At 46.8% G+C, this 21,282-nt stretch overlaps 1 protein-coding gene and 1 non-coding gene across 3 annotated transcripts in view; both read right to left on the bottom strand.

The window, feature by feature from the left end:
- LOC119441940 (plasma membrane ascorbate-dependent reductase CYBRD1) overlaps positions 1–21,282 on the bottom strand; it is a 147,856-nt gene that overhangs the window by 89,258 nt on the left and 37,316 nt on the right. The gene's annotated exons all lie outside the window — the stretch shown is intronic.
- On the bottom strand, positions 6,560–6,634 carry Trnac-gca (transfer RNA cysteine (anticodon GCA)). Its single transcript has one exon. It is a non-coding gene; the product is annotated as a tRNA-Cys (tRNA).

Genomic DNA, 21,282 nt, shown 5'->3' with positions numbered 1-21,282 from the left:
GCTTTGCAGGGTGTGGCTCGCACGCGCCTTGTGCGGCGAAGGCAGATATACCTCGGGTCGCCCGCGCCGGTCGACGTATAGGCACCGACGCAAGCGTTAGACAATGCGGCCGTAGATCTCGTACATCCAGCGAATGCGTCTTATGCACGTACGCGGCTATAGGGGCTGCCTTCGAGGCGAGGCATCGCGAGGAACAACCCCGTCTTCTTCGTGTGTTGAGAACAACCGATACGCGTCCACCCCCCCCCCCCCCCCCCCCATTTGCCTTTTATTTGAAATTCCTTCTCGTAAGCATGCGGTTGCTGCTAGGCACCTTGTGTTATCGCTTTGATGTCTCTGAATAAATAGCCTTGTCACGGACATAGAATAAAACAATTGGCCCGCACCAGCTTCGGAACGCGCCCGGCACGGCCTTTTCTCGCTTCAGCTTGACCTGTCCTCGTAATATTTGCTCTGTATACTTGTGAAGGGCCAGGCAGATTAAAAAAAATAATAATAAAGCAGGGGATGAACCTTTGAGTTCTTATTGCCAACACCTTGCGTATGCGATCCGTACGATCTATGATAGCGATGTATAGTGCATGTGCGGTAACAAGACGTACGTTTTCTTTCAAAGATGGCTGCCTCAAAGCATAAGAGAATAAAATGCAACTGATATATGTCACATTACAGTACGAATAGATGGCGTGTAAATAAAGAAAAAATGGCCCCGCTACCCGCAGATTCTACGCCAAAATATCTTCTAAGTACAGAGGTTCATGGTCACGCCAATGCTATCTATAAGATCACCAGTGCTGCCCAAACACTGCATGTTATGGTCACCGAGCACAAGAGAACTATGGCGCAATTGTAACTGCAAGGCTCTAATTCTAAATCTACAGATTCTTGGCATGAGGTGACGGAAAAAAGTCCCCCGTGGACAACATGAAATCGGGATAACACAAATTTGCTTTCAATAGAGCATAACGGCTCAATGAATTCAATGAAAATAAAAGTGGTCTGGTTTGGAACGCGAAATCCTTTCGGTACATGCCACGAATGAATGCTCGCATGACGAGTGATGACTGCTTGAAAGTAAGTTCTTGCTCGTATTTCTCTATAACTCGGACCCGCAAGTTGCGGCACGTTGGCAAAAAATTCCTCAGAAGCAACACAACGACGGCAAAGAAATTGGCGCGTGGCTGAAAGACAGTCTTTGGCGGATCGTGTGTTCTTTGTATAACGTTCCTTACAGATTCAGCTTCTTTGTTAAGTTTATATCGTTGTAAACTATCTACCTTCCGCAAACCTTCGCATCTCTCTTATATGTATATTCTTTCCGCTCAACACTCTTTAATTCCCTCTTGCGCGAGGTATATTAGAAGTGACCACTTTATTGTGAGACACTTATATACTGTTCCATTGACATTCCTGATGAAATAACGAAATCTTATTCATTTCTCATTGAAATGGCCGACAACGCTCTTTACAATGCCTGTATTTGCGAGGAGGTGCTAGAACACATTCTGTGCGACTGTCCTGAATATAATGTTCTGAGACAGTCCCTGGCGTCCGTTGTAGCGCACCTTGACAATAGACCAATGTCAGTTGAAACGACTCTCACATGTCGTCGACAGAAGACATCGCAGCTGAAGGCGACGACGGGACTTCTTAGGTTTTTGAAAGAAACGGGCTTGGACAAGCAGCTGTACGTGACAGTGATGTCACGTACCACGCAAGAGTGACGGACTGTGACTGACGATGTGTGTGCTGTGCTATGTGCTCTCTCTCTCTCTCCTCCCCATCTTTCATTCTCCCCCATTCCGCTCCCATGTGTAGGGTAGCAAACCTGCCTTTCCTTATCCACTCTTTCCTTCCTTCCTGATGAAATAAACACTCCATCATCATCACAACCGTCAGCATTGTCGTCGTCGACGTCAGCTTAGCTTGTCAGTGATGACGCAAATTCCCAGATTAATTTTGAGAGTATAGGTTAGTGGGGCGCCTAAAACCATAAAACTCTTAGAGATCAAAAGAAAGGAAATAAGGCGGCGGTGCGTGAGCGTCTTCCGCATTACAGATTATTACGTGTACATGCCGCGTGCCCGTGCAGTCTCGTGTACTCCGAACGTTCGATCGCACGCGTCGCCCGCGGGTGCAAACTCGTAGCCTCCCTCAGTGTGTAATGCCCGTCATCAACCACCGCTCAGAGACACGTGATAGCAGCTTCGCAACGGCCTCTTACGCAGTCCGCATCGGCGAACTTGTGCTCCCCCCCCCCCCTTTTTTTTTTGTTACTTTTCTTTTTGGACGCAATTAAGCATAAGCGACAAAGGCAGTAAGAAAAGACAGCACATACAGAAGAAAAAGTGCACATAATGCATGACGTTGATTCAAAGGCCGAGAAAAGTACCGTGGTTAGGAAGGCAGTGTGGCAAGCAGTCTATAGCATACAGTATAGCACAGGGAGCACACGCTGTAGGCAAATAAATACTAGACTTGGTGCGGTATATTCCTGGATTCAAAGGGTGTAAGTGGGAGGAGGTCGCCTCCTATATACACAATGAATAAAAGGAGCCGCCGTTCAAGTATAGACCGTAAACTCTAAGCGCTACACACGTACCGGCACGTCTTAAGGCAGTGGTTTTTGCCGAAGAAGCACCCGGGCGTCCAAATAACAGTTTGCCGGACTCGAAGAAGGTATTCAAGGCGTTCGAATGAGCGCAGCTGAGCTGCATGCAGGCGTTAGTAAGCTTGTATACGCTTCCATTACCATACATGAGCATGTACCATTAGAAGAATTTAATATGAAGTGTGTGGGCTTCATTAGAGGCGAGGGGTGCTCCGAGAAAGATGCCGTTATCATCCGGAGGACCACTATGGCAGAGCGAAGCTTTATTTGCCTACCTCCGCGAGGTTTGGCGTGGCTGTGTTTCTCGCCGAAAAGGCTGTGCCCATCCCGAAGACTGTGTAATCGAAGGTGGTGATCTTGTGGGCCTAAACACGTGGGTGGGCCTATCATTATGAATTTATCGCATTACAGTCGCTCAGGTGTAACACGTGGGCCCAGTTTCCTTGCCTCGTTCTCTGTGTTTGACGTCGGTATCCTGCCGAGTACAAGCAGCAGCAGCTCGGAGAGCTCAAGACCAAAAAAAAAAAAAAAAAAATCTGTGACGTCAGCGTGCAGTAGTAGTTCAGAAAGGAAGCATTTGCGCAGTGGCACTGCTTATACGCCACAAATGGTGTTAGTAGAGTCCAATGCGACCGCAAAGTACATTTACCGACATCTCGATTGAGAGGTGCAATTGGTCAGGTCTTTGAAAGGGGTGTAGACGCTTCAAACGTTACGTTTCGTATATCTCAGTACATACGCCCCTACTTATTGCTATTACCGTTATTCTACCTGCACCGCGAGACCAACAGCGTATCGATATTAACTGAGGTTGCGATGGAAGCCGTCGCGGATATAGGTATGCTCAAATGTGAAGCAGCTGACGGTCATTCAGTTCGTTCAAAGAATAAAGAAGTCAACTTAATTCATTCTCGTGTAAATTGCTTCAACATCAGCAATGTTAACACATTCGTGACGTGAACATAGCATCTACATAACGCAAACATAACATCTGCAAAACGCTACATAGTATGTACATTATTGTAACGTCCCATAACGTCAACACATTCAGTATTAAAACAAACATGCATATACATCAAAGAAACTTCGCATCCATCCATTCGCGCAGTGCGTGGGATGTACATATCTTTTTCTCTTCGTTCTTTCTTTTCATAGGACAGGGCAGACGATCGAATATTTGTTCTGGCTAGCTTCTCCGTGTTTATTTTTGATATATATATCTCCCTTCTGGCGCTCATAAAAAAGGACCGAACCAACGCAATGTTTACAGCACGAAATAGGCAACATAAACGATATACATTGCAGTAAGCCATTATTTCACGAAATTGCCATAAGGGGTCTCTGTATTTCATCCAGAAACAAGTATAAGGGAGATGATAGCTGCAGTTGTCAGCCTGTATATAGGCGACGCAGACTACTCTAGATGAGAGCCGACAAATAAAGCGGGACGTGCACGCACGCACGCACACATTCCATGAGGTCACGGCTCCTGCACCGTGAATGTTAATACGCTCATTGACTATATAATGAAGGTGCATTTGGGTCAGCGTTTCCATAATATAGGGTACGCGTCTTCACCGTTGTGAATAGGAATAGCATCTGCTCTGCTATATTCGCCTCTGGAACATATTGAGATGCTAATTCTGTACAGAAAAATAAATATGCCCAGTGGGCTGCACAGTATACGTGACATACTGACATCCCAGAGCGTTCAGGAGCAAATGTCAAAACGTGTTATTTTCTTCGTTTAGAAATAGTTTTAAAAGTTATGCAGCGATGCACTGATATCCTTAGAACCATTTGCTACCCTATATAGACGTACAATAATACATACGTTCCTCACACGTATAACTCGTCCTGCTTACGCTGCCTCGGATGATCCCTGGGGCGCCACGCTTGGGTTACCGAACTAATTTTCACACTGCCTGCGAGACAACAGCATTGGTCGGTATCGGTGACATCTTAAGTTCCGCTCTGTACTGGATATGTGAAAATAAGGCTAACGATGCCTTCGCACAAGGAAAATATACACGTAGGGTGTTTCAGCGAACATTTTTGAAAATTTTTAAACATTGCCTGTGGCAGATAGCACAATTCTAGTCCATGAGCTGGTCTACTCGAAGAGGCGGACATTACTTGCACAAAAAACTGAAATGCATATCGACAAATTAAAAAAATACTAATTAGGTTTTTAACTAATTACCTCATGGCACATATTGCAATTTACAAATTCTAGTGGGTGAGACTGCAAGGATATCCACTTGAAAAACAAGTTTGTGGATGACACCATTTACGAAATATGCACCGTCAAACTTGCGGTAAAAATGCACTGACGTTCCACTTTCTTTCTCAACAAAACGTCGTTTTACGCATTCAAGCACAAAGGTAACTGGAACGCCAATTGACGCATTTCTCCGCAAAGTTCGGGAATTAATATATCGTAACTGGTGCACGTCACCCTGAAAATTCGTTCCAAGTAGATGCGCCTTGAGAACTCCGCGGCTAGAATTTGTAAATTGCAATATGTGCCATAATTTATTAGTTAAAACACAATTAGTGAATATTTGTTAATTAGTAGATCATCCATTTCAATTTTTGTGCAATGTCCGCCTCTTGAGTAGACCAGCTCATGAACTAGAATTGTGCTATCTGCCACAGGCAATTAAAAAAAAGCAAAAGAAAAAAAAATGTTTGAAAGCGTTCGCTGAAACACCCGGTAAGTGTGCCTCCTGGAACAAATACCCGTGAATTGTTATTTCTATCATATCCTATACATAATCCGAAAACCATTATATACTATTGTCGCTGCGGTCCATTTCAAACGATAATTAATAGGCCGCTGGTATAGGCTGCGTTAAGCCAACCGATCCTGCATGCGTACCGAGCTCATATAGCAGCGAAATATCCTCCATCTTCACTGCTGCCAAGCTTCTGAATACTTCTGAATTCTTTTCAGACGCCGACGCACGTTTTCAATGCACTATACGCTTATCGATTTCTCTCTCTCTCAATCCAGTTATGTCACAATCCGACTACTTCTCTTTTTTTTCCCGCCCATCACGTCTGCGGAAGCTTCCTGGTACGATTAGGAGCCATCTCTTGAAAGCTGTTCTCTTGCACGCGCTGCAACTACGCGCGCAGGTATACGTGACCCGGACAATCGCAGTATGCAGATCATTTCGTCATGGCGTAGTACAATGCGTACAACGCAGCTGGCAATGCTCCCGCGGATAAGAGAGACGAGGAATGGAGTCGTGCTGCCGCCTATACAGTATATAATATAGGCCGCGTGGCGGGATGCGCGGAGAACGCATGCCGAATAGAGAGAGGTATGCGCCGCCGGCGCTCAAGCGCTGAGCTTGGATGATCCCTGGGAACTTCACGTCGGAGATCAAGGAAGGACAAATCGGTGGGAGGGGGAAGAGGGGGGGGGGGGGAGAAAGGGGGGGGGGATGCGGTATATGTCAGCTGCACCGTATACGTTTCAAAAATTCTCAGACACGCGCACATCACTGCGCCGATGAAAACGTATAATGTATACGCTCGTATAATGACAATTCACGTAGCGCTGTAGCACGCCGGCGTCGTTCTGTAGCCAGTGGACTCCAAAAGGGATAAGGCGAGCGGCCATGAAAAGAGGTCGGCTTTCGTTCCCTGGGTTTCCAGATCGGCCTTTTCTTTTAGCTATTTCGCTATAGGTAAAAACGTGAGTCTACCCCTTCGACGTGCTCCGCCAGCTAGTACGTTATTGAAGAGCTGAAGAAGAAGCCGAGCTCGAAGCCAAGATCGCAGCCCACGCAAGATCTGATGTAATAGTTCAGCGGAAATCTGCTAGGTGGAGATAAGTAATTAAAGGGAAACTGAGACATCCACCCAAATGTATCAATTTGCTACAATGGAAACCCAACAGGGTTCCTCGAAAGAAAGCCTCGCAGTTGAAGAAAAATTCGTCCTGGTCCGGGACTCGAACCCGGGACCACCGCCTTTGCGGGGCAGCCGCTCTACCATCTGAGCTAACCAGGCGGCTAACAGATGGCAGGGCGAAGTCGAATTTGTCGACAACTCGAAGCAAAGGCAAGTGTATTGATGTAATAGTTCAGCGGAAATCCGCTAGGTGGAGATAAGGCGGTGGTCCCGGGTTCGAGTCCCGGACCAGGACGAATTTTTCTTCAACTGCGAGGCTTTCTTTCGAGGAACCCGGTTGGGTTTCCATTGCAGCAAATTGCTACATTTGGGTGGATGTCTCAGTTTCCTTTTAATTACTTATCTCCACCTAGCGGATTTCCGCTGAACTATTACATCAATACACTTGCCTTTGCTTCGAGTTGTCGACAAATTCGACTTCGCCCTGCCATCTGCTAGCCGCCTGGTTAGCTCAGATGGTAGAGCGGCTGCCCCGGAAAGGCGGTGGTCCCGGGTTCGAGTCCCGGACCAGGACGAATTTTTCTTCAACTGCGAGGCTTTCTTTCGAGGAACCCCGTTGGGTTTCCATTGTAGCAAATTGCGACATTTGGGTGGATGTCTCAGTTTCCCTTTAATCACGCAAGATCTGTATACTGTCTGGACTATCGCGAAGTGACGCCAGCACCCTTTGCCGTGTTGGACAAGCTTTACGCCTCACAAAACCTGTAAGCAGGAAAAAAGGGTGGAAGGAGGAATAGACGGAAAGACAGGGAGGTTAGCATGTTCTCAGACAGGCTGGCTACCCTGTGCCAGGGAAAGAGGGCAAGAGGAATAAAATATAATAAGCAGAACCTCATGTTATACTACAGAGGTACCTATATATATATATATATATATATATATATATATATATATATATATATATATATATATATAAGACACTGTGGATCTTCGTCCAGGAGGAACAAGAGCGGATATGCAGCACTTGCTGTACAGTTAGCAACTAGAGAAAGAAAGAATTCTATGCATGTGGTCAGAACAAGCCTTCTCTGGGAATCTCATGCAACACAAGCATTGAATTGGGCCTTCAGATTCTACTAACTATAGAGCGGATTGTACAAGGCCGTCCCCTCTTGGTGTGAACACCTAATTAATTTTCAAAAACTCATTAGTAGGTTCTATTTAGAAAAAAATGTCCACCGATTAATTTTTCATTAGCAGATATCCGGGTCTGTCTCAAAACCGGTGACTTGTTTCCATGAGTGGAATAAACCTTGAAAGTATGTGTGGGATTGAATGCCGTTGAGGCGTTCCCCTTCCACAACGTGGACGGCTCTGCATACGAAGAAAGACAACAGTACAAGAATCGAGAAAGCTGCGAGGTGGGAATGATCGGTTTATATGTATATATGGAAGCGTGACCTTCGGCGGCAGAGCTGCGGCCGTCCCGACGTTACCGGCCTAATTCCCTGCGCTTCTCCGCCTTCGCTCGAAGTATAGAACGGCAGCCGGCCGCGTCCTTTATGCATGCGCGATCAGACGTGTCATTTCGCGAAACCTGGCGCGCATGCACGCGTTGCGTCGAGGCACTGGCGATTACCCCCGCGTGCCTCTCTCGAACCGAAGGCGCGTATGTGCGAGCGGCAAGCCGTCGGAATATTTCGACCGAACTAACGGGCCCTCTTCTTTTACGTTCGCATTCTTGCTTGCCTGCATGCGTGCTTTCTGTCTTCCCTTCGGTTTCTCCCTCTATCTCTATTTCTTTTACGCTTACAACTGGGCGTTCTTCTTTGGCCTCGCTTGTGGCTCCGCTGTGTGTGTGTATGTCTACATCCAACCGGCCTGTCTTAACAGAAGCCTTGGCCGGCAGAAGATACAAGGTCGCAGTTCGCTCGATACGCGCGCCTCACCGCGGAACGATCTGATCTGAAGTGATAAAGTGTGGCGAAGTCCCACCAGCCACGGGTGGCGTTGATCGCTTGCGGAGACGGTGAATATAGAGGTGTTTTAATAAATTTTGGATATGTTTGCGTGCTACACTAGATGACAAGTGGGCGAGGGATGAGGTACACGCACCTATATATAGGCTTGCGTTCGGTAGAGAACTCCACGTCATGCAGGAGGTTACTCGTTCGGATCATCCCAGTCATGTGATGTCTTTTCTTCTAGTCCACTCCCCCTTTTTTAATCATCATTGAACACAAACAAGGGCATAGCATTAGCAGCCCTCGTACAAACGCTACAATTTTCCTATGATATATCATTGGCCTCGTTCGCCGTTTCTTCGGTATTACTTCGTTCGGGTACGCCGTTTTTCCTCTCTTCCACCCGCTAGAGCGCCATTTCTTTATTTTCCCCCTTTTTAACGTGCGCTTTTGCACGAATAACGTTTACGGGACACTGCCGGAAACCGCGACCCTATTAAGGAGAATAAGGAGAAAAAAGAAAAAGAAGTGGTTACCTCTCAATTTATAGCACTATATTGACAGAGTTGACATTTGGGCGAGAATTCACGAGCTACTATTCGAGACTTCGCGGCTACCACTTGCCAGCGCACTGTCGAGATTGCGGCTGCGAGCCAAACTTGTAGAATATGGCGATATATTCAAAAGAGAAGGCGATCGTGAGGCGGAGCACCATCGAGACATTTCTTATCGATCAGCCACTCTTTCATATACAATTTCAGACAACACACACACATACACACACACACACGCGCGCGACGCGCGCGCGCGCGCGCGGATATATCGCTTGAAGTAGAAGGGTGTCAACCATGATGTTGTTTCGTTCATCGCTCTTTTTCGCCTTATATTCTTTTAGCGGCAATTGTTGCATTACACTTTGGTAGTTCAGTATATATGAAACATTAGACTTCAAGCAAACTAAATTGAAATAAGTCTGCGCCCGTTTGTTCCATTCGTTTGCAGTTCGTAGGTACGTAGAAATGCGTATCCATGTAGTCTGTGATACACTGCAGAAACTGCAGTGATAAAAGACGTATGTGAATGAAGCGTGCGGGACTGTGTAGGTCTATACGCTGCGAGAAGACACTGCGCTTTCGCAGCTTCCGGTGCGTTACGTAAAGTGATATGGCCGACCGGCACGCGCATTTCCGCATACGACGTATACGTGACACAAGCACCATCATGCACGCGCATAAATGTGTCGTTCCTTTCTCGAAACTCTGCGCCGACTGGCATTCGTCTGGTGTCAGACCAGCATGGAGAAAGCAGCATTCACACTTGACGGTGCATTATACTTCATTCATCTGTCTTGCAGCACCCGCGCGTATACAGCAAACAAACGTCCATTTGCTGTATAGCATGTTAAGGTGGTGTCCCGTCGGCGACACGTCGTTATCTGTGCCCTATAGAGACAGTGGGGTGGGTGGGGGTTGTGCTTGGACGACACTCGTCTGCCTATTTGGATTGCGAGCTTACATGCGCACAGAGGCCACCCACGTTGAAGAGAAACCCATGTGCTTGTACCCCGTCCGTCTGACAGGGTGCACGTTCGTATGTGGCCGCGTCGCATCGCAGTGACAGGGCGCGGGCAACCCGACACTCAATGACGAGGACGGGGTGCGACCCCTCGGAACGCATATATAGCCCTCGAAGCTCAAGCAATGATGGACACAACTAGCCTTGCCAGTCAGCCAGCCTTAAGCGGTTCGTTGGAAGATAGAGACGACGGCGTTCAGCTAATGCTAAGTATACCTTGCATACGTTTAGTGCTTTATAACACGATCGAGATGTGTTCGAGGACAGCAAACAAAGGCAGAATTCCAGGCAGAATGCCTTCTGATTCTTGCTTGCGCGTGTTGCAGGCGTACCAATTGGCCTTCGAGGCTAACATTCTATGATCACGTGCAGGCGACTCAAGGGGTTCATACCAAGGTGCTTAACCTCACAAAAGGCGCAAACGTGTATTGAGAACTATAGCTTATAGGTATTAATTGCCCTTCTATGTCCTTATGCGAAATGGTCTGCATGGAATGTTTTTTTTTTTTTATTGATATGATATAAGGAGATGTTGACGCACAAATAAGGCGTCGGCTACTCCTTAGCTCTTGAATGGGTCTAACCTAGAATGTTCAGGGTTCAACATACAAGAATACATGTCCAATAACCTCATACAAGCAACGTTTGCACAGCAACACGACAACGTAAAGAAAACGAAAAAAAAAAAAACGTGGTACATAGAATGAAGAAGTTCAATCACTCCACGGCACTGCAGAAGAAAGTCTCAAGAATACAATTAATAATGGCACCTTACAATACAGTCTCTAATCAGCGGGTGGTGCAGACATCATGTAAATCATTATCACATATAGTCAGAACAGAATAATAAACATAACATAATCCACAAACACATATACATATACAGCGACATTGAAATAAAAGGAACATTATAAGCGTTAATAACGGCCAACAATGACGCTCTCTTCGAGAAATGTTGTTAACGCTTTTAGAGCGCTCTTTTGCAAGGCCATTGTTGACCAAGGGCCCAAAAGTTTCCTTAAACTGAAAGGTCTGCGGTCTAATGCCATTAACGTTTATTTAAGTCGGCGTCTTGGTGTGTCGTGATGTGGGCAATCTAAAAGGAGGTGATATATATCCTCATCTACAAATCCACAATCACATTCGGGGGTTTCCGCACGGCCAATTCTATGCAAGAAATGTTTTGTGTAGGCAGTGCCTAGCCTTAATCGATGAATAAGGGTTTCCATATTTCTGTCTAATGACAATGGAAATTTGAGTTCAATAAGCGGATCGATATGGTATAAATCAGAGCTCTTCGAATTCTGGCCAAACCACGTATTTCTACACATTTTGAAAGATGTTGCCCCTATAATGCAGCGTAATTCATTTTTTGATATTAGGAGCGAAATCGCATCATCTTTGAGGTGTGCGTGTCGTGCTGCTTCATCGGCTGCTGTGTTGCCAGGAATGTTACAATGTCCAGGTATCCACTGGAATCTTATTTCATGCTTCTCTTGGCTTGCCTTTGTGAGGTCTCTAAGTGTTTCATATATTATACTATCACTGATTGTTTTTGCTTTTGTGCTGCAGAGTGATATTAGTGCCGCCTGTAAATCGCTGAAAATTACCCATTTTTGCGCATCTCGTACTGAAGTTATAAATTTTACCGCACATATAGGATTGCGAACAGTTCAGTCGTTGTGGACGAAGTCGCACGAGATAACTTAAATGATTCTTGTTTATTGAGGTGCATATAAATCTGGTAAAGTGCTAGTTGTTGAGCAGCTTGAATGCACATGTTTCTTTTTCTGAATATGTCATCTACTGACAATTCGATTTTTGGACGAGTAAGCAGCCATGGAGGATATTCGACATCTGAGTTCCAAAATTAATTTCTTGGTAATATATGAAGATTTTCCTGAATTTATTTATGAACATAACTTTTATCTCGTTTCATTGTGTCTAGAGCCAATGGGTGATTTTTATTCTATGGTTGAAGACGAAAATAATGCCGGCATGTTTCTGTAGTTCTCATAACTGGAAACGGTGATTGGCGAGCCTCAGCTATTACAAGACGGCTAGAAGTCGCTCGTGGAACGCCTGGACATATGCGTAGACCTCTAGCTAAAAGTATTTCAAGTTGTTCTTCTGACGTGTGTGAAAGCCCATGCAAGATGGGCGCGGAATACGCAATTTTTTGTCGTATTAATGCATTGTAAACAGTCAACATGGTCGATACTGATCCACCCCATGATGTGCCAGCGAGTCTGCGAAGTACAGTCACTATCGCATTGACCTCGTTTGCGAGTTTTTTTATGTGGGGTGCCCAGGATAGTTGCCGATCAAGTATTATTCCAAGAAATCGATGCTGTTTGACTATCATTAGAGGTTGTCATTCCAGATTAAGAGTGAAATTTTTCAACTGCCTCCGAGTGAAGGGCACTACAGCTGTCTTAATTCACATGTGATAGCACCATTCCCCTCTCTCTCTCAAAAAGCGGGTAATAATATTTATGCCGTCTTGTAACGCCATCTGAAGTAATTGAACAAGAGTTACAGATGTCCAATTGCACACATCATCTGCATACAGTGAAAATCTCAACTGTGATGGCAGTCTTCTCGCTAAATCAGCCATGACGAAGTTAAAAAGAAAAGGGCTGAGTGCGCTTCCCTGTGGTACTCCCTGCTTGTCAACATGTTCAGCACTCTTTCCTTCGCTCGTCTGAACAAATATTTTGCGACCTGATAAAAATTCAGAAATCCATCGCAAGGACCTGCCGGACATTCCAAGTTCTAACATACTTAGCAGATCATGAACGTGACTAACAGTGTCAAACACCCTCTTGATGTCTAAGAATACTGCTATCGTCAAGTTGCCACATGCACGTTCGTGTTCCACACAGGTTAATATATCCAATATTGCATCCATTGTGCATCTCTGTTTTCTAAAACCATGGAATGTTCGTGTTCCACACAGGTTACTATATCCAATATTGCATCCATTGTGCATCTCTGTTTTCTAAAACCACGGAATGTTCATGTTCATGGAAAGCATGGAATGTTCATGTTCAATAAAAAAGTTGCTGCAGAACTCACCTGACGATGAATGTCAACGTTGACGAGATTGGCATTGAAGCAATGTATAGCGACACGCCATGTTGCCAACGCGCATCATGTACGAGGCGCGCGTATGCAGCCGGGCTCCACTGTCGCGCTTTCCTCTGGACACGCGGCGCCATCCAGCGGTGCCGCGGCGAACTCCGCGCGTGGCGCGTGTGTGAATATATATCCAGACAATATCTTCTGAATATATATGATGCGGGTTCGATTCCGCCCAGCACCGGCGAAATTTGAAAGGATATATTTGTCGTTGAAGAGCGGCACACACCCTTTGACCGCAAGTTGCCGACAAAGAGGTTCACATTGAAAAGCGTGCACATACCCAGCGTCGCATACACAGCGAGCCAAGTTTGTCCGACGGTTGATTTGGAATACGTTTCCCTAAGTACAGCAGCCCAATACTCTACCCATTAGAGAGAGAGAGAGAGAGAGAGAGAGAGAATAAACATCTGTATTATGTAAACGAAGCTTTGGAGAGGCGTCCTTGAGCTCGGGCCGCGTCCTGGGCCCTCGCAATCAGTCGTTGCTGACCTCCATTAGACCATTAGACCCAGTGGCCCAAGTTGGCGGGCAAAACGGTTTGAGACCGACAGATAGGCAGACACATAGTTACCGTAAGGTGGCGTGAAATACCCTAAGAATGCTAATCGCATTCGAAGGACGCTCTTGTCGAGCAAGTGGGCTAGGACAAGGTGAACCCTATAAACTTCGCAATAAAGCTTTCGCAATGCAATACTGTCGCTCACCCCCCACCCTCCACCTAACTTTTTCCAAAAGGCATAAATGGCCCGCCCCTGTAAAAGCCTCACCGCTGCACACTGCAGGAGGCTGACAAAGTGAATCATTCGGTTCCTGTCACTGCGGAAGCCAGTGTTACAGCGGCGAATCACATGCTCGAACAGAGGAATCGGGGCACATGCGGTGAGAGTGAGAGTAGCGCCGCTTCTCTACACGATCCAGACAATCTGCGGGTCAAAGTATTACGAGAGAAGGAGGAGTCGTCGCTGTGATTCCCCGCAGTGTATAACACGCGGGGTGCACCGCGGTGCATCTCCATTAGGTGTGGCGCGCACTCCTTCGTCACACAGACAAAAACGCGTATAGAAAACGACGCACGCGGACACTCACCGCCAGAGAGAGTCTTCGACGGAGCGTCGCTATTGCGTCACCCGCGACCGAATCGCGGCAGTGGCAGCTGGCCGTATAGCCACGGACAAAAGGCACGCGTAATGGGCGTGAGACAAAGGCTTGAGCGTGCATGGGCCGACGCTGGCGCATAGCAGCCCCGCTGATGGAGCTGAGTGCGCAGTGCCACCGAGAGCGAGGGCTTTTCCTTCCGGCCTTGTCGCTCGCATGCACCGATGTCGGCGACCGCATGCGTGCCGCACGGATGCACTGGTGAACCGCCCGTTGAGAGAGAGCGAGTTGGCGTGGCTTTACCTTTTCTCTCAAAAACTCGCGCGTAGTTTTGCCTTTCCCTCTCTCTCTCAACAATATATATATATATATATATATATATATATATATATGGACACGCTTACATCAGTCGATCGACGGACGGGTGGATAGATAGATAGATAGATAGATAGATAGATAGATAGATAGATAGATAGATAGATAGATAGATAGATAGATAGATAGATAGATAGATAGATAGATAGATAGATAGATAGATAGATAGATAGACGTTCCCTGAACACATGCGCGCACAAGGAAAGTGTAGTGTGGTCAATCACATAGGCTCGTTGATCTTAAAAAACGCAATAGCGCCTTCAGAAAAAGCTTCCCACGTAGAAGTGCTTAGCTCACTATATACACAAAGAGCGTCCTTACACACGAGAACCACATGTGTATAAATAACCGGAAGTGATGCGCGTGTGGTACTGCCTCGTATGCTGTCATTACATATTCCCGCCCGGCTGCAAATAATGTGCCGGAGGCAAGCGTGTTAGGGCCATGAGGTAAGGAAGCGCCCATATTACGTGCGGAAGACAATAGAACAAGGTGAAGCGCGTCAAGGGTATCGCCTGCTGCTTAGGTCGTAGCACTTATGCGCGTTAAAACAAGAGTAAAGAAGTCCAAGAGACTGCACGCATGTACTATAGTACATATACATTGCTCGAGACACACTTAACTGGCATGCATAAACGAAGAAAAGGCAACAATTCGGCTGAAGCATATGGTTCGTTGTGATTCGCTGACTGGGGCGTGTATTGGTACGCGTCATTAAAAGAACGCCACCGCGATGTGGTGAAATAAAAAATGAAAGTGCAAACAAAAGATATCAGCCCTTCTAATGATCGGGTCAAACTTTTAAGCTCCAGCTCTCGCGGGCGGTTACAAAATTGATACGTATACCCGCACAGAAGACATCCTTTAGGAATGCGGGAAATTGGCGTTGCCGAGCCAAGGCGCTTATCAGCTGCGCACGGCCTGGTAGCTCATTCTACGAAATTCCTGGGTTTTATTCTGGGTTTATACGCGCAAGTACCATGGCGCCGGCATTCAACAACAGAGTCACGCCGTCTGCGGACGTAATCAGATAAAGAAAAGAGAAATGAAAGTTGCGTGTCCTTCGCGTCAGTTGAACGACAAGTCCGATATACGCGCACTGAATGGCATAACGATCGGGGTCTGTTATCTCTAAATAGTCCGGCGCGAAATGCGGCTTCGACAGGGCGGTCCATGTCGCAATCGTTAACCGATTCACGAGAAAAGCAGCCGCTTCGTTCGCATTTTTTACGTCCACAAGATCCAACGCCGATTATATGTATGTATCAGCCTTCTCCGCCGGCAGGCTCAATTAAATAGAAACAGCTTCGACGCCTTTTCTGCCCCCTCGCTTCTTACGTATCCATCGCAAGACATCGCAGACCGATAACACATGATAAACAAGGAGCTCATTTTGTGCTGAAGCCTGCGGGCACGCTTCCGGTTGCATGTCCTTGGCACCTGACTTTGACAAGGAAACACGTTTTGTGCTGTACCGAATTATAGGCGATACATTTTTTTATACATTGACTCAATACAACGAATAAAACGTAGTTCTCTGCGGCGCAAGCACTTCATGGGTGCGCAGGCCCGAACGCTTCATTCCGAACGATGGTCTGTCTTGAAATGAAGGTTCCGAGAGATCTACTGGACTCTGGCGTGTCGCAGATCTCAGAACTTGAGACATGTGACTGTGCGAAACTATCCCATTTTTGTTATATTATATCCACCTTTTTTTTCTGTTTGTGTCTTGTTCAATTCTACTATTTTGGGCATGCATCAATGGCATTTACTCTTTGTGGTTGTCCGGGCATGCCAGCAGCTGCTCTTGGGGACAGCTTTAGCGTAAGGACTATTCAGTGAGCACTGGCAGTGGTCTCCTAGTCAGTGTGGTCGGAAAGAGCAGCATGCGCAGATTTCATGGAAGAGGACGTTCCGATAAAATAAAGTTTCCTTCGACTGGAATATCACCACATGCGATGGCAATGTCCGGTATAGTTCGGAGACTACGAAGATGAATTAGCCTTCGTAAGTCTCATATATGGATGCGCCGATGACCTGGCACGACAGTATAGAGAGCGTGGCACAAATATCGCGAGTTCCAAAGTGAAATAAAATACTAATTTAAAAATAATTCAAGTAATAAGTCAGTGCGTTCCCAGTGCATGTTTGCATAAGAATTATAATTAGGATTAATTTGGATGATAGTAAAAAAAAAGTTTTCGCTTGAATCGAACCATACCATATGTAAAGGTGGAGCACCGGATGCTTGACGCAAATGAGTTTAGCAAGTATATCTTTTTCTTAAGTTTGTTATAGAAACTCATGCCTCGTATACTTTAGCATGTGATATCGGCGGAAATGGCATTCGGTGTACGTATTTTACCATGTTCATGTTCTTATAGTGACCTGTCGCCAAGGCTTTAAAGCTGTTGGCTGCAGGCGCTGAAATAAACTTAAAACAATGCCGCTCGCAGCGCAAACAAGAACGGTACATATACTGTCCGAGCGCGGGTTCGCAGGGGCTGAGAGAAAGAGCGGTACAGAATTCGAGAGACGGAGAAAACGCGATCTCATCAGTCCGTCACGAGACGCCGTAAAACGGTCCATTTGATCCGCCCACCAGGGACGCACCTTTCCCGCGGCGCTGCCTTCGTTCTTACCGCCATTATTATTATTTTTTTTTCGCTGCTCACTCGGCGAGAATTGATCAATGCGCAGGCGAGGCGTGCGAGATCCGCCGGTGAGGTAGGTGATCGAGCGCCGCGCCATTTCCTTCAAGCGTGTTGCCTTAGCGTTGACGTGCATATACCGGCCGCACAAACTGTAGGCGCTCTCGATTTACGCTCTCGGCAGCGGCGAGAAAAAGCGAGAGAGTGTCTCGTCGAAGGTCGAGCCTGGCCCGAGGCGTCGCACTAGGTCGAGAGAAAGAGTGCAGTCCGAGGGATGATGGGCACGCGGTGAGCGAAAGGAGCGAACCCGGCTTTCCGGCGGCCGTAGCGAGCTCTCGAGTCGCCTCTGGGCTGACCAGCGCCGGTCGGTGGCTGCGTTCACGTGCACCCGCGTCCACGTGTCCCGGCTGGAGAACGTGAGGGAAGGAGAGCACGCGGAATTCCGCGGTGAGGCGACCGGAGAAACGGCGGGGCCGCCGGACACACCCCGGCCGTGCCCCACCGGCGGCACTGGCCCGGGGCAAGGCGAGGAGGCGACACCTCGATGGCGAGGCGGGCGGGCTTTTCTGCGAGCGCGGTGATCTCGTCGGTGGCAAAGCGGCGAGAACGCGTGGTGCTACCGCGTCCCAACGGACGTGCTCTAGCTTGCTTACAGTGAGAGTAGTGCTCAAAGAGCAAAACGGCCTTTTGAGCGCGAAAATGGAGGACGCAGTAAGGGGCTGGTGTAGTATACACTCGTGTGCCGTGTACCGTCTTTTCGCGCTGTGCCGCAGTGAAGCGCTGTTTCCAGAGTCAGCATGCATGTTCCATCTCTACTGAAGGAAACTGGTTGATGTGAAATGTGTGAGAGCGCAGTGTACTCAGTCGCTGAAAACTTTAACAGTGGCTCCAGGCGTGCTGTGCGTTCAATGCGCCGCCAATTGTAGTGGACAGCCACTTTACTTTCCAACCTCCTCCTTTTTTTCCCTTGAATTTTTGTTTGTGACTGTTTTCTCTTCCCCAATCTTTCCGCCTTTCATTTCCCCTTCCCCCAGTGCAGGGTAGCAAACCAGAATCTTTTCGGGTTAACCTCCCTGCCTCTCCCACCACGTCTCTCTCTCTCTTTCTCTCTCTCTCACTTTACACGCATCTAGCGTATATAATGCAAGAGGTGGATGTTCGTGACCAGCTCACATGCTTTCCGTTATCTTTAGAAACCATTATGCCTTGTGAAAAAGCGATGCGTAGTATACAAAGGCACAGTTTGTCTTCGTTTTTTTTTTTTTTTTGTTATTTCAACATAGCAGCTTTCACTGACTGTCTCCCACCATCTTCCTGTCAGCATTTGTCAGCAGTTACATGAGATATTTTTTTTTAAAGAAAGGACATCACAACCGTAGCCTCTGCATCTACCTGTTTTGGTTCCGAAATCAAATGGCCCGATAAGTATATGACTGACACCACCAACATTATGTCAAAGCTAGCAACGGCACCTATATACGCCATCGCTGGTACATGGCTGTATCGTCGTCCTCTGGGTTGTCCTTCACATTCGAATTATTCCTTGGCGCCTGCAGATTGATTGTTCACCACACGCGTAACTTCCACGCTAGCATACGCACGTTTTATAGCCACATAGTCCTTTACTTTTTTAACTGCATAGCTATATTTCTATATTGAGGTGCACAAAGCACAAAGAACGGCGACAAGGTCACGTTCACTTTTCTAGAAACGTTCGCGTATCTTAACCTATATATACCCACTCACTGATGCGACCCCGCTGGCTGAAAAAATGGATTCAAGTTGCGAGGTTGGTCCGAAAACAGTTTAAAAAAAATAAGCGCAAGCCTCTACATCTGGCCCCGCCGAAGTGATGGCGAGAGAACGTACTCCTTTTGCGTTGCGCGCCTCTGGCAGGAATATATGGATTACGTTTACGGCACTCAACCGGGCCCACAAATGGACGGCCACATGCACGCAGGTCACTGTGACATTCCAAGTGCGAGCGCTTTCCTTCAAAGGAAGAGGAGCTATAGAGGGCGCGACCTTTCGCACCTGGATATCTAGAAAGCACGTATACGCAAAGGTCCAGACGTAGTATATAGGCATCCTTTAGAGGAAAAGAAGAGGGGCAGAAAAGAAAAAATTCGAGGTCAGCGCGATTACAATGGGCGAAGCGCCAGCCGAGAGAAGACGAAGAATGAAAGCTTGGCACGCATTGAACTGCTTTGTGCGCTTAGTGCGCAGTCGCTCCAGCGAGCGCTTGCAGCCGACGTTCGATTGCCTTTTAACGCCATCTGAATGGTGGAATGTGCGCAGCATCTTTGCACTATGGCAAGGTATACAGTGAACAAGAGAAGTAAACTCCGGATTGTGCCGTTTTACGACGTCGTGCATACACACAAACGCACGCACGCAATTGCAAACAAATGCACACACACAACCCATGCAACACGAAACCAGCATTTTCGTTATAAAGCAGGGGGCTCGATCTGCATGAGGCGCTGTATAAAATCTGAAGTCCAAAGCAACTTTCAGCATATTGCCTACAAGAACGTGCGTCGAAATACTCGTACTGTACATCGGCGTTTCATGTATCGTTTTCTTCAAAAGTACTCCCGATACCCACTATAATTGACAAAGCAACTTAAAATGATTATGTATTTTGTGGCACATTTTGCAGGCATTTATCTCGAAAATGGCCTCAGTGTATAGCTACAAAATAGACACACTATAGACACACCTACAAAATAGACACACCAAGTCCAACTGCGTTCAATTGCAAAAGTGCCCGAAAGTGGTTAATGAAAAACATTTAATTCAATTTTGTTAAAGAAGCTATCGTATATATACAAAGTGACGGTTGTGCGAATAATTTCCTTCGCTTCGGCTAATCCAGCTGATGCGGCGGAACTACGCATTCTATCACAAACGACTTTTCTTTTTATATAGTCTGTTCGAGAAAGAAAACGAGCCGAATAACCAGGCTGAGTATGTCTGTATACGGCCATGAATGAGAGTCGCGCCGCGGAGCGGCTTCTTCATCCCTTTGAAATCCTTTAGTATACCTCAGGTGCTACTCAGGACTCTGTCGAATTGCGTCTTGAGCGCATCAGAGATGGCGTAGCCACCCATGTGAGCAAATTAGAACTGGTATCATGAAGGCTACATCCGGACACTTTAGACGTCTAAGCATGGCTGATGACTATAGCCTTTCTTTTCTCCGCGGACGCGGACTGTATGTATATAGCACTAAATAAAGTTGTTTTCTCTCTCTTTCTCAAAACTGGCAAGATGGCGTACTTGAGAATGTCCAATACCATGACCCAGGAAACTATCGAAAGATTACTAGAAGACGTCTTCATGTAGTATTAATGTATACCGTGAAGTTCCTATATATGCATGGGGCCAGTTCGAATCATGTAGCGGAGCATGCACGATCAAATTGCGCATGTTTATGTACAAAGTTTGATGAACAGTCACTTAATATATGAAAGTTACGCATCACTTGGTAAAATGCTTCTTTTTTTTTTTTTAAATTTCTGCATAGGCGAAGAGCAACGGCCGGCTGGTTTTTAAACAGGAATAGAGGACGACGCGTCGAGTATACGTTGAGCTCTTCGGAATTTTTTTGTTTTTTCTTTGAAGCTCTGTGAAGGAACTTTGCGCTTGCTCTGCATAAAAATTCGCGGAAACTTAAGGACAACGCGGGAACGTACGTATAATTTTATGAAGGCGCGATAGCGCTCCATCTACGTTGTGCATAACAGAATTTATTTCACCAAGAGCCTTGACTCATAATTTCGCGGGTCATTAGAAATTTAAAGGAGGCGCTGACATTAAGACACTCTGTATACATATTTGGCACATAGGTACACATAAAAGGCGTTGCTGCGCCACTGCCGCGGGGACATGTGTGCCCAGTGCAGGGCCGACCGTGCGGCGCATATATAATAGCCACCGCGATGGTAGAGAGGAGCGCGCAATAAAGGCCGCCCCTTGCCCGCTGGGAGATGCATCCACC

This window comes from Dermacentor silvarum, chromosome 2 (genome assembly GCF_013339745.2).
Source record: "Dermacentor silvarum isolate Dsil-2018 chromosome 2, BIME_Dsil_1.4, whole genome shotgun sequence".
In the NCBI taxonomy this organism is placed as follows: Eukaryota; Metazoa; Arthropoda; class Arachnida; order Ixodida; family Ixodidae; genus Dermacentor; species Dermacentor silvarum.
The sequence above is the reverse complement of the archived record's forward strand: the minus strand, read 5'-3'. Positions and strand labels throughout refer to the sequence as shown.